Raw genomic sequence first — 15,176 nt, forward strand, 5'->3', positions numbered from 1 at the left:
TCAAGACTGTCTGTCTGTCTGATACATGTTCTCTCTGATATGTACTCCACAACCTATGTCATAGGTGTTTGCATGATGTGGGTCACCTGAGATATTCCTTTTGCTCTGAGTTGGATGTCCACATGCCGGATTAAGCAACTGAGAATATACGAGCAGTGATTCTAAGAACGTAGCCTTCTTTGTCACAAACGATTCCCATGAGCTGCCTTGCAGATTAGTGGCCTCATCTCCTAACAAGAGCTCTGTGATCAAATGGTCAGGCGTGCCAAAGTGTCACGCTACATGCCAGGCTAGTGACTTAGGAGATGGGCAAAAAGTAGAAACACTATTCTAGACAGCATGAGTAACAGTCCATCTGTTAATCTGAAACTGATTCAGTTTCTCTGAAGCGAGCATCATGACTTAATGGGAAACCACGAGGAGATTAAAGGGGGGATTACATTACCATGAATAATACAGAAAAGTGATATTCTGTCTAAAAAGCTGTTGAGTGCAAGTGGCTCGAACAAATATATTAACAGAGCTCAGAGCAGATTCAATCAGGTCGAACGTTGCCCAGAATTTATTTTGAAATAAGCTTTATATACCCAGGATGTGACAAATGAATCTGTTCATGACTGGCTGGAAAGCTATTCACATGCAGATTTTAATTTTGCCTCTGATTCTGTCAGAGGGCCCATTGTCCCACCACAAGTCAGGTTACCCCTTCCAATCACAAATGTGTGCTCCTCCACAAATCTCAATGCACAGTTGTGCTCTAGTGGGCTAACACTTCTTTCCCTCACTTTCACTTAAAAAAAAAAAAGTTCAAATTGTATGACCAAGTTTCCCATAAGTACAGATTCTGTCATGCTGGCTGATCTATTTGTTGGAAATACCAACTCAGAGGGATAAGTGAGGAGGGGAACCAGGCAGTTACAACAGAAGCCTGCTTCACAAGGCTAGGTACACATTAACTTACAATTAAGCTGTGGTGGTAATGAGGTCATGGCATATGACAAGCTCATGAGCTGCAGCCAAAAGGCAAATATTGAAATGAAGGCGTTTATTTTCCAACCAACAAACCTGAACTGAACCATTACAACAAATGCCATTAGCAATCTAGTTACTGGGCAGAATAATTTCATCTCTGAAATTAATTAAATAAATTGGAATGACCTGGAATCATTTTTGTTGCGAGCGGACAGAATAACCTGGCATGAAAGGCAAACTCATTTGTAGTCAACTGGCCCATTGGTTCCTTGACAAGTCATGGTCAAGTTGATGGAAATCAAAGATAAAACTCTGATTTATCCAATGAGGCAATCATGTGCTCTTGAGGAGTTTTCAAAGAATAAACAAACAAACAAACAAGTAAATAAACTCTACTTTGAAATATTTTCTTCCTAAATCCCAGGGTGCAATGCCTTTGGGTTGGCATATACACTCTATGTGAACATCTCCATCAGGAAATCTGGTATTTACCCCTGTCCACACTGACTTTTCTAGGCCCCCTGGATTATTTTAGCAATTAGGATTAGTATCATGCATGACAGCTGAATGAAATACGATCTGAGGGAGTCCTGGCATTTAAGACAATGCAGTTGATAATGCAGGCAGAATTGAAGCCACTGCAACCTCACAAAGCATTGTGATATGCAAGTATGTCCCATATCTCTGTTCTCAAACTTCTATGTTGGAATTAATCAACAACGTAATGATATCAAGCAGCAAGGGTTTGGGGCCAGAACAAGAAGATGCTGACAAGAGACCTCATCAGTGGGGTTGTACCTGTGGTGATTAATATTGATGTCAATTTGACAGATTTAGAAACAGGAGATAGACTCTGGGTACATACTGACCCTTCTCTGAATGTGGGCAGTAACATTTCATGGGCTGGGGTCCTAAAAAAAAAAGAGAAAGAAAGAAAAAAAAAGAAAAGAGAGCGACTTCTGTGACTAGTCATTTAAGTCATCTGCCGAAGACGAAACGTCTGCTTAGTAAGTAAGATGGAGATGGGACCCACGTCACAAGGCTTGGGGACTATTAAGTACATGCTCCAGCATGTTCCATAAAGAGCTTGTTCTGAGTGCACTATGAGAAAGGACTGGCATAATACTATTACTAATGAATGCAATAAATGCTTAGTGAGAGATGTCTACTCTCTAACAATTATAGTTAAAGGGTACTGGTAGCCATTTCTTACCAAAATATTGGCTTTCAAAACTTGATATTTTTTACTCATTAAAAATCAAGAGCTTGTGGTAGATACGTCTCAAAATATGCAAGTAAATTGATTCACATATACCTCAGAAGGAGAAAACAGGGATTTCTGCTTGGCAAGGCTTCTCTCATTGCAGTAACCTCTGCGTGCTACCACTGCAGGCTTTCAAAGCCAGGGCTGCAAGTCCAGGCACAGATTACCTCTCAGTACAGTTCCTAATAACAATCTCTTCTTTGACAAGGAATTTATGGGAGGCTTTGGAGATGGCAGCTTATAGATGATTAAAGTATCATTTGTCCTTGATACAAATAAATAAGAGTTTCTGAATTACAAACGGAAAGCTAGGGCAGCTACCAGGCATCGGGCGATATGCAACTTATAGGGCATTCTGCTGCCATCCATGGAGCACTCGTACATGCACGAGGGACAGGCCCTGTGTGGTAGATGGGTGCTCCTTTATCATCCACAGAGCATGACAGGTAAGGTCTTGGCCCCATAGGACTTCTAAAACCCCGAGTATTTAATTCAGGGAACATTGGCAGTTGACACACTTTACAGCCACAGACAAGTTCCTATGGAGGTCCAGCTTCTGTTTAGAGCACATGCTGAAAGCTGCGATGGCCACGCAGCTTTGTCCTTTGGCTCTGTAACCTACTTTGTCACATCAACCTACAAGTCAGTCTCTCCTGGACAGGAGGTATATCACGGTAGTGAAGATGCAAAATGTAGCATCTTGCTTTCTTCTCCTGCTATGACCACAGGGAGGTCTTACTTATATCATGTTCCATGGGGACACGTGACAAGTCTAGCCAATAGGCAGCTAAGAAACCGTGACACGTGACATCTCAGACTAAAGCATCTCACTGCTATTGTGAAGCTGTCTAGTAGGAATCAGAGACAGCTGCAGCAGAGGAGACCATGGAGGTGCCAGACCAGCCTATGTCCCTGAGAAATTGCTGCACATGGGGGGACCTTGGCAATCAGTAAGAAATAAAGTATTCCCACAATACCCTATTCTACCTAACACACCCACACATACACCTAAAACAAGAAATAAAGGTGATCTCTTATTTTTGTTCCTCCTGTCTCATTGCACTGCTGTTTTCTGGCTACAAAAAGAAATTGGACTGATGCCCTCAGTATCAGAGGGTGATGACTCCAAGGTCCCTTGCCTGGGTTTTAACTGAGATGCCCATCTTGCTTCTCCTTGCAGTAAGAAACAAGAACACAAAACAAAAGCGCTTGGAACTTATTATCGCTGCTTCTCAGAGAAGTGCCTTCACTGAATGGTGGGTTAAGCTCATGCCAGTTTAGAAGGCTACACAGAAACTGTCTACTCAGAAAGTAGTGCTGTGGCTTTCATCAAACTGCAGCGGGGCTCATGTCTGCCTGCGCGATTACCTAAGGACTTACTAGTGTAGGCTTGGAAGCAGCCATCTGCCAAGGTTCACTTCCAAGGCAAATTCTTACCTATGTCGCCTGGTTTTTGCTACTGCAGTTTTGCTCCATATGACAGTAGCAAGCAACATAGCTTTACTGAGGGCTAGGACTCAATGGGCTCTAACCAAAATTCAAGGGCTTAGTGGGAAAGAAAGCTGAGTGCAGACCAGCAACACCCACTGTGGTCTTTTTCAGAGTGCCTCTCTTCTCCTACATTCAGAGTCCCAAGACAGTCTTCATTTCTCCAGCTGGAAGAACACAGGCCCTGTAATGTCTTACAGAGTCAGGCCACCCTCTTCACCGGAGCATCCCTAGCCAGGCACCAACTGTGGTGCAGGGCCCTTGATCCAGCACCATCAAGTAGATGTACTTGGTGAGTGACTTCTGCTCCTTTACAATTGGTGTCAGTGGGAATCTGGGAGACCTTCCAGGGAGGATTACCTGAGAAAACCCATCAAGATTAAGCCTGGATTGATGGACCATCTATCTCTGCCCAATTCACATCACTCGAATCATCCGTTTGGAGACACTCTCTGGTGTCAAGCAAGACACCAAACCATGAACACAGGTCTCACTTGTCCTTGGTTAAGTCTTGAAACAAATACATGTTTACTTTTCATACCACAAGGTAACCCTTGCTCCCACTGGGAGGAGAAAAGGGCAAAGAAAGGGCACAGAAAAAGTTCCAACTACGGTTATGGTGTAGCACATTTCCTAAGTTGCCAAACCTGTGCGCACGCCATTGCCATGCGCCGTGGGAAATGGACACTTCTATGACTGTCGCCTTACATAAAGAAAGCAGGATAACTACTAAGATCAGACTATTGACTCAACATCACGTCACACAGCCAATGAGTGATAGAGACAGAATTTGAACGCAAGTCTATCTGACCAAGTTCATTAAGTAACTACAGACATTGCTGGGCTTCTTTCGTTTAATTTTCAATTTATTTGTTTGTTTGTTTTATGTGTATGGGTGATTTGCCTGTAAATACATCTGCCCGCCACATGCCTGACTTATGAGCAGCTACGAGCCTCCACGTAGTTGCTGGGAATCAAACCTAAGACCTCTGTAAGAACACTCAGTGCTCTTAAGAACCAAGCCAGCTCTCTGGCCCTGTGTGTTTCTTTCTAAACACACACATACACACACGTGATTTTTATAGACTTACAAAATGAATACCATGCATATTGTGTATGTGTATAGATGTGTGTGTTTCAGAATTTTGTACTGTGTTTATATGTGCATGAGTGTAAAATAAGGATTTTGTATAATACGTGTATTTTCATAAACTGCTTTTTACATTTAAAATGCAAATTCGTTATGTATGTTACTTCTTTTGATATTATTTTAATTTCCTCCAGCGTAGAGTGTGTGTATACATATGCATCCCAGCGCATGTGTGGAGGTCAGAAGACAACTTGGTGGGGGGTTGGTCCTTCCTTCAGTTCTGTGAGGCCCAGAGACTGAACTCGGGCCTTCAGGCTTGGAAGCAAGCAACTTTCTCCAGTGAGCCATCTCACTAGCCCTTGTCTGCACATTCCTAACACCCTTTAAAAGTTCAAACTAAAGGGCAGGAGGGATGGATCATCGATTTAGCGCCTAGAATTCATTGCCTGTAACTCCAGCTTGAGGGCATCCCACATTTGCTTCTGGCTTCCATGGGTACCTGATATACACATTTGAAAACAAAAGAAATGTTTTGAAAACTTTAAATTAATTATATCTCTACTCCTTCAATTCAATAGATAATTATATTTTATGGTGAAGGACACACTTCTTATAAAAACTTCCATGGGATAAAATAAAGATAAGCTTAGAAGAATCACAGGGAACTCAGTGCATAGGCAGAGACTACTGTAAAGCAGCCCTGAGAGCAGCCATTACTCACAGATGTAGACACAGCCACATTCCCATTCCCAGGTCAGACACTCAGAGCAAACACCGGCTTTAATGAATGTTAGGCAAAATGACATCTCATTTAGGTATCAAAAAGGAAGCTAATCCTTTCCTCCTTTGCCCACAAATTGCTGCTTTTTATGAATCCCAGACATGGTCGTGAGTAGAAACAGACAAATTTGCAATCAGAAAATGGATCTGCATATCACACATGAGGCGTAGGAGGGCAAGTCAGGCCTGGACAGCACTTTTGTAAGTTTCTACCCAAGGCTCAGCATCAAGCATACATTTAAATGAAGGAATGATAACCTGATGGAGGAAGGTCCTTGGCTAATAAAGAAACTGCCTTGGCCCATTTGATTGGCCAGCCTTTAGGTGGGTGGAGTAAACAGAACGGAATGCTGGGAGAAAGAAGCTGAGTCAGGAGTCGCCATGATTCTCCCACTCCAGACAGACGCAGGTTAAGATTCTCCCTGGTAAGCCAGCTCATGGTACTACACAGAATATTAGAAATGGGTTAGATCAATATGTAAGAGCTAGCCAATAAGAGGTTAGAACTAATGGGCCAGGCAGTGATTAAAAGAATACAGTTTCCGTGTAATTATTTCGGGGCATAAGCTAGCCATGCGGGCGGCTGGGTGCCCGGGACGCAGCCCCGCCGCCGTTTGTATTACAACAATAACCCACTACACCAACGTTCTTGATTCCATTTTCTGCCCTTCCTGCAGCAGGACTATCCCATCCTGTTGTTCCTATTTTGCTCTTACTAATAATGTTTAAATATATTGGCTGTGTCTCTCTCACTCACTCATTCACTCAGACAGATGGCAAACACAGACCAGATAGAGAAAGCATGGGAGAAACAGAAAGAAGGGAGGTAGTTGTATGTTTAGCTTAGCTGATGTGTAGCTTGGACTCTGGGAACATGTGCCCTCTCCCGTGTGTGTGTGTGTGTGTGTGTGTGTGTACGCATCACTGGAAGAGGGACTTAGGAAAGGAAATGAGAAGTACCTGTATTTAAATGAGAGTAGTATTATAAATATAATGGATCCAATCCTATCTACAAGGAGGGGACAAACTGCTTAACAGGTACACTAATGGCACGGTGGAGACAATGGTCCAGCTCAAACACGCTGCTCTGGTGTAGGGCACTGCTTGTGCTGGGTTACCTGTGAAACCTTGCCCAGGTGTTATCATTAGTAACTCCCAGCTGTCTGTCCTCAGACAAAACACATATTTTGGTGAGGTGTGTGCAAGCATTTCCTTTCTGAGAGCCTATGCAAGGGCAGTCTATACTCTTGCTTAAGAACCACACTGGCCACTGGAGAAGAGGTTCAGAAATCGAATATACACCCCAAAATATGATGTCTTTGGGCCTGAAGCCCTACTTCTGTCCGCGAGAATTAACTGGATGCTTGTGTGGGTCGGTGTCTGCTTGTCATAGAGGCAGAGCAGCTTCCGGATGAGAGATGAACTTTGAAAAGTCCCTTTCTAATCTCTCACCCTCAGTAACCTCACAAGGTTTCTTTTAGGCCGTCAGCAATAGCTTTGGTGAGGAACGCCTACCAGGGAAGAGCATGGTGGGTGTCTGGTGAGCGATTTTCATCAATCTTCACACAAACCTCTCATGAGCAGAGGTGGGCTCACTCTGGCTACTGGAATTTTAATCTGCACATCTAGTTGCTAACTTAAAACACTGCAGTTCACTTGAGCATGTATTTTCCAGCACTTACTGTGTGCCACGAAAGGAGAAACCTAATAGAGAAAGGAAATAAGCAATTGCATTTATCCATAAAGGGCTAGAAGAAAGGCAGGTGTGGGATATGAGGGGAAAGAATGTATATGACAATAGAAAGTTATAACTTTTGCCATATGCTATTCATTATACAATATAAATTTATATACATTTATACAATATGAAGTTATACATTGATACAATATAAAGGTATACATTGATACAATATAAAGTTATAACGCTTGCCATATGCTATTCATTATACAATATAAATTCATACATTTATACAATATAAAGTTATACATTGATACAATATAAAAGTATACATTGATACAATATAAAGTTATAATGCTTGCCATTCCTGTGGTCACCAAAATGCAGGTTCTTTTACCTGTTCTGCTGACAGGCAGGCAAGGGCATGGTTTTGCTGGTTGTTCAAAGTGGCTATTTCAGGTAATGGGAGAAATGGCAATAGAATAAATGTATAAACAAGATAAGTTTTCAAATGCATCTCATAGGTACTATTCAGGCCCAAAATGAACAGAAATAAACAATCCTCCAATATCAGGTGACATATTTTATATGCTTCCCTGCCATGCGTTTTTGGAAGGTAGCGGAAAGAAAATGCCCCTAAATCAGGGTTTTAAAAATGAGACACAGGTATTAGACATAAGATCAACCCGGGTCCCTTAACAATCAAATTTATGACTAGTAAAGGGTTATGAACAATTCTATCTCCATGTCAAGCGTGGGGAAGGCGAAGTCTTTGGAGGTTATCGTGATAAACTGCAAGCCCCGCATTAAGCGTGGCGAGCTGAGTGAGCGGTTCAAGAGTTCAGAACGCGTGCGTTTCAAAGGTGTTCAGCTAAAGAGGAGGGCAGCTACAGACAAAGGCAGGGAAAGGTCACCCTTGCAGCCATTCCATCTTCATTACAGCAGGGGAACTCATGGCCGCGGTGCAGCCACCCGGCCCCAACGTGCCCACCACGCAGCCAGTTAGGTCTCTGCAACAAATTAAAATTCTAAACAAATGTCAGCAATAGAATGTTCACAGCGGGGCCTATAGACTGCCACTTGGGCTTCCCAAAGCAACACTAGCCACCCAAAATAAATTGATACCAATGCCCCTCCATTCTTACCCCCCCTTTTTGGGGGGTGAGTGATAGATTAATTAAAGATTACGATCTATCTCCTCCAGAAGGCCAGAGGAGGGACCTGCAATCACGGACTTAATTTTCTTTTAGGTAACTGCCAAACTTGAATGTGTTTTCCCAAATAAAACAGCCCCTTCCCTCCCCATTTGCTCAGCTTGGAACTCCAAGGTTGAGAGAGACAGTGATTGTGATTCGCCGTGTAACTCAACCCTCATCTTTCAGACCTCAGGAAATGGCGGAAAGGTGAATTTCATTTACGGATTATCAGCAGGCCTCTGGAGAGATAGGCCAAAGCTGCTGGAATGGGAAAGCAGTTCCAACTAGCCTGCACCGACCTTCCTCACAAGGCCAAGGCCAAGGGCATGCCTCCAACACAGGCAAGGGATCTGATCCTTTGGGATCACCTGCCTACCAAAGCCAGACAGCATCAGCTGCATCTTCTGGCTTCCCCAACATCCAGCAGGGACTACTGGTCCACCCTTCCAGGAATTGTGGGAGTGAGACCAAGAATTTGACTTCAGTGCTTGATAGAGTTGTACGACAGCATAATTTAACAGACCCCGCCCTCTCCATCTCTGCCAGCAGGTGAGTGGGCTGGCTGATATCCAGTTGCTAAAGTAAGAATGAGCATGCAGCTGGGCGGTGGTGGCACACGCCTTTAATCCCAGCAGAGGCAGGCGGATCTCTGTGAGTTCAAGGCCAGCCTAGTATAGAAGAGCTAGTTCCAGGACAGGAACCAAAAGCCATGGAGAAACCCTGTCTCGAAAAATCCAAAAAAAAAAAAAAAAAAAAAAGAATGAGCATGCAGTAGGGGCAACTGGATTACAAGATGCCAGAGAAAAAGAGAAAAATCACAAAATAGTGACGAAAAGGGCAAAAACCAACTGAACTGTTTCTCAGAATTGAAAGGCAGCAGGAATCATTTTTAAGAGTCAGTGAGAAAATGAACTCCGCAAAATAGTGTCTTCTGGACAGAACAGGGCCTGCTGCTCTCGTAAACTCTCGAAGGCTGTGGCTGTTTGCACAAGACCAGCACAAGACAAAACCAGTCAGCACTCTAGCAAGGATAGGCAAGGGATCATGAGCCCCCAGACTGCTGGGGGAGAGAGTAGACTTCCTTTCGGGGTGCAGAAGCTCTACCACACTCTGGCGGACGGCTTCACGTGAGTGTATGAGCACCACAGACTGAACTTGGTTGGTTATTTAAAAAGAAAAAGACATATTTGAAAAGGATGGGGATGGAACTGGGAGGGATGGGAGTGAATATGATCAAAATATATTGTATGTGTGTAAGGAATTATCAACAAATTAATGCAATACTATATGTTTTTTTTTTTTTTTAAAAAGGAAAGGAGCCCCTTCCCCATGCACTCAGGAGATGTTTTAGAGGATGTATATCTTCCTTCACCTCTACCTACCACCAAGCAATACACGTTGTATACCACTGGTTGGTTCAAAGGATTAAGTCAGACAACAGAAGAATGGAGAGAGAATAGACAGATGCACCTAAGGAAGGAAGGAGAATGAAAGAGAGAAATAGGGAGGGTAGGCAGTTCAAATTTGGATGATAAAGACAGCCTTGCAGCCACCATATCCTAAATGTTTAATATGTGGCTTTAAAATTGTTTATCTGAGATCTCTGATTAGATACATGAGAATGGAGGAGAAAGACAATCCATATAAACAAGAGTCTGGAGGTTTCTTCTCCTTTCCCACCCTGACTATTGGCCTCAGAGACCCCATCTCGGGTAGCTGTATGCAAACATCTCTATGCTTAGTTTCTGTACATGGGGTTGCAGCGACTCCATCCTGAGACCCCATGGAAGATGTTAGTAACCCTGGGCACAGCCCCATCTGCTATGGGACATAAAAGGGCAGGAGGAAGTGGACAAAACAAACAAGTTCCACATTACAGTCCAGGTGAGAGCAGGCTTGAAGCAGGATCCTTGTAGACTGGTGGGCAAAGCTGCATTCCAAGGCTACCTGGTAGCCAGCTCCTCGAGGGGGGTCACGGCTTCTTGGGGTGTCTGACAACGCTGGCCCACAGCAGGCTACTTTGGAGAATCATCTGTCCTCTATACACAGGGAAGTGGGGCTCTAGAAAGTTCTTTGCTCTAGTACATCTCTACTAAAGCAGTAGAATCTATTCTCTCCAGCCTTCTGATTTCAGTGGAAACAGAGATTTTGAATTCCCAAGTGCACCATGGGACAGAGACCACTGGCTTCCTGATGTCCCTCATTCAGTAGAATCAAACTAAGAACCTATATCGGCATCCTTTAGCCAATAATTTCAGAGGACAATGGCATTGGACACAAACAAAATCTTATTTGGTGGTATGCTTAAATGCCCTGTTCCAGGGCAGTGGCCTGCTTGGCAGGAGTGTTCAGAGGTCAGCAGGGGTAGCACACATCACATTCTCTGACTCCCTCCAGAAACCCAATCTTACAATCAGTCCCAGCGCAATTAAAGCAAGTAGTTGGAGCTGCAGTGCAGACACAGAGAAGACAAAGCAGGCTGATTCCCATCTAATTGTCTCCTGGACCAGGGAACCCTAACCTAGCTGTGGTCCCACCATGCATCACTTATCTCTGTTGCAAGAGGCAAAACCATTAAATGACACTCTCTCACCAAAGGGATCTGGTATGCACCCTCAGCCTCTATGTCTGGTACAGGAAATTGATCTAGGAAAGAGGTATCTAGGAGCTAGTCCCATAAACTCTTCTACACACGTCTACAGACGTCAAGGTACAAAGCACCTTGTGGTGCAGGCCTATAATCACAACAACTTGGGAGAGTGAGGTAGAAGAATCACACACTCAAGGGCTGCCTGGGCTGCAGAGTGAGATCAAGGGCAGTCTATGAATTCAGACCCGGTCTTAAAAAGTTTAAGAGGGGGTTCTTCAGACAGAGACACAAGGCCTCAGGTTCAATCCCCAGTACGCAAGAAGAAGAAAGATCAGGGGAGGGGGGAAGGGAATGGCAGTGAGGGAACTGTCCCAAAACATACAATTTTGAGAAAGCCATGACTTAGAAGGCCAGGGTTGGGACAATCTGCCTTCAAGTAAGCTACCATCCCCATTTCAGCCAAGCTGCCTCCTAAGACTGAGCTTTGGTGGTCATACGCCCAGTTCACTGTGTTCAGAGATCCTTGCTCCCTGATCTACTAAGATATGGAATGTGTTCACCACACAGCCCATAGTCATGAGCTCTCAACCTACCCCCTAACCCCACACACTATAATGGGCTGAAACCATGAACTGAAATGAAATTTCCCTGTGTTTTATCAAAGCAACGAGGAGCCACCACAACAGAGTCCAAGGAAACAAAACCCAAACAAGTAAATTGTAAAACAAAATATATAGAAAAAAATACAAAGGGGACTTAAGGGCCACAGCTGAATACTTTGGTAAGACAGTTAAACTCTACCAGGTTATGTGAGGATATGTCTAGATGGTCACTCAACATCACTGCTTCAAAAAAAAAAAAATTTGCACATGAACATTCCTTTCTGAGTCGCTGACCCCTCCACCAGGGTGTGACAAAGCCGGGTGTCTAGAAACTCCAAGTTCCCCTGGCTTGACTTCTAGAACCCAAGATCCAGCTGCTGGTAAACAAGCAGGTCTTTCTCTTCGTTCTCCTCAAAGCTGCAACTAAGGTTCATTTCCACAAGCCAATTCTTAAAAAAAAATTAATAAATTACAACTTGCAAAGAATGCTAAAAAGCCCGCAGATACCTAGGAAGTGCTTAAAAGAAACAACAAAGTATTAAACCTGAGATAAATGGGTTTATTGTGTGTTTACTGCAATGCTAACATAGTGTCCCACAGCAGAAGGTCTCCTAACTCCACTTATCACGGCTCTGGATGATAATAGCGGCATTTATTTTAAAATAAGTGTGAATCAATCACGGAATCTGACTCTTGTTCTTACTGGCAAGAAAACACTCTAATTAGCAGCACCTTGGATGCTTTGGAGATGGGCATGGGTGAGAGCAATCTACTGTTAATTTCTCCTAATTACCCACAGTAAACGAGGTTGAAAGAGAACTAGGGCTGTGCCACAAGCCATGTCAACTTGTCCCAGGACACAAACTCCTTGAACCTTCCCACACTGCATGCAAAGAGCTCCCCAGTCCCACGATTGCTGACATTTAGGGGAAGGGAGCTGTAGTATTAAACATAGCCTTAACCTCCATCCAAAGGATGCCAGCCAGGACTTCTGTACCTTAGTCCCTACTCACCTCAGACATTATCAAATATTAACTAAAAGGCAAAATCACCCAGTTGAGAACCCCTAAACAAAATAGCCTTTGCACCAAGTTATCATAAAGACCACATGTCATCTCACAGATTATTTTAAAAGGTTGTGTTAGGGGACACCACGAGGCTGAAACATATCTAATTGGATGTAGTTAAAAGCGATTAAGGGGCAGAAACCAAATGGAAAAAATGCTTTGGACATCAACTTCAAAGGAGAATGAGGGGATTCAAAATTGTCTCCTGGTTATATGGAGCCCCTCACTCCTACAGAGAGTAGGTATTTTCTAAATCATCCATTCACAGTGTGTTCTGTTGTATGTTTAAGCTATTTCACATAAACACTCCAAGAGGCGAGCTTCATGTGCAGGTCTGCTCATTGGATAACAACAGCTTTGCTACTAAACATTCAAGTTTTCTTTTCTTCTCTTATGACTTTGGCAGGGGGTGATCCCACTGAACATACTATGACAGTGAGTTTTTCTGGGGCACTAGGGCTGGTCCATGTGGTATGAGACCACTCGCTCACATACTGCAGGAGCTGGTACCATGCTGGACTTCGCGCTTGTTTGCCTAAATCCGAGCATGCTCACTGGAGTCAAGCAGAACAGTGGAGCCTACCTCGGAGCTTAGAATATCACTTGTGCATCTGACTCTCCCAACTCCCCCACAAATCAAGTTCTTAGCCACTTGCTTCTCTGTCTGCTGGCACCCTGCCCTTCCTTCTCAACCCTCACTTCAGGAACATTGGTGCCATATTCTCCTCCCTTTGACTTATTTGCTAGACAAGAGGGATATTTGGTTCAGTGTGGGGAAAAAATAGAGTCAATAAAGGCCACAGCCCTGCCATTTCTTCAGCTGGTGACACAGAGAAGGCCTACTGTTCACTGTGATCCAGGCCTCAAGTATCAAAGCAGAGACTACAACTGGTTGTGGGGAGAAGAGAAAAACTGTCTATGCTAGGTTGGGGTGAAAACCAATGAGAAAGGGAGAATGACTTTCCAGAGTCTGGCTAGAAGCCTTCATCTCCAAGTGACAATGGATCTGGTATACGACCCAACGAGCTTTGCTAGGACACCCCTATATCAATGTGTCCTCCTGGGGATTCACTTACATTTAGACCCTTAAAATGATGTCCTCTTTCATGACAGCCAGAGGAATGATGGTTCACTGAGGACACATTCCTTGAAGTACAGATGGTTGTACAGATCCAGTCTTGAAGGCTGGGTAAGGAAGGCAGGTAGCATCAGGAATGGCCCTCCCTCTTTCTTCCCACTCCTCCTCCACCACAGTGGAGTTATGGTCTCACCAACCGCTATACTCCAGAGTGGACCAGGCCATGTTAGCCACCAGGGCTGTATGTGTGCCCGCACTGACATACTCTGGACAAAGCTCTTTCAGCAAACTTACAAAAGCCAGGACTGCTTTCTGAATGTCACAGACAGATAGGATGGAACTGGTGCTTCACAACCATGAAATACAATGTCCCAATCAAATGATAACTCATGCCTCTGAGAGTTTTATATCTCCATTTAGGAGAAAAAGAATTACACCTTTTCCTTGGACCCTTATTAAAATAGCATGCACCTTCCTAAAGCTCCTGATGAGGTTCTAGTCAGGGCACCATGACTCTGAGTCAACACAACAGGGGACCAATGGGGATAGACAGGGAGAGAGGGGAGCGAGAAGATGTAGCCCCGGAGGCTCAGATCAGCCACATAAATATTTACTCTGAGGAACCATTGTCCCTGAGAAACAGGACAATGAAAGAACGCACTGTTGGCAACGGCTAGGCCACTCTTCCCTACAAAACCGAGTGACTGTAGTCTATTTCAGGAATCAATACAGACCAAAAAAATAAGGGCTATTTCTTGCAGGAAAATCTTTGCCATTTGGCTCTGTATTGTCTCGAGAACTGAATAGCTGGTATTTTAAACTTCTTTTATTACATTTTAAATATTATCCGTTACATGGTGCTAATAATTCATCAGTTAAAAGACAAATATGAACTTTCTGGTTCATTAAATCTTACAAATTAAGCTGGATTTTAATGGAAGAAGGTTAAAACTGAAGTGCCTTGGTGGGGGGAGCATATCTAGCAACAAAATGACAGCAGTACGCACTATAGCTCCAATGCCAGCCTCTCAACACCACTAGAAGCCTGCTATTAACAATGGAGCTGTATGAAGACCAAGGGAGTTGCGTGAATTGGTTCAAGCCCATGAGACAGTTAGGAAGGGATGTTTTGCAGGCTGAGACATTTTTGCATTATTTGCTGTGCATATGATAGCCATACAAATTGGAATTGCCATGATGTAATGATGGATTCCCTGTGACACCCAAGAAATACAACCCTAAGTGAACTGAGGTTGAGCTGAGCTGCATACACCACACACCAATGCAATCCCTAGGGAAGGTGAAGGCAAGCACCTCTGTGCTTCTTAGAATGGGCTGTGTTCTTACCTGGGATTTCCTGAAACACACACA

General features: G+C 43.8%; 1 protein-coding gene across 1 annotated transcript in view; it reads right to left on the reverse strand.

Annotated features, from left to right (window-relative positions):
• Positions 1–15,176, reverse strand: part of Wwox (WW domain containing oxidoreductase) — an 858,036-nt gene that overhangs the window by 501,604 nt on the left and 341,256 nt on the right. The gene's annotated exons all lie outside the window — the stretch shown is intronic.

The sequence above is a fragment of the Chionomys nivalis genome, chromosome 21 (assembly GCF_950005125.1).
Source record: "Chionomys nivalis chromosome 21, mChiNiv1.1, whole genome shotgun sequence".
Classification (NCBI taxonomy): Eukaryota; Metazoa; Chordata; class Mammalia; order Rodentia; family Cricetidae; genus Chionomys; species Chionomys nivalis.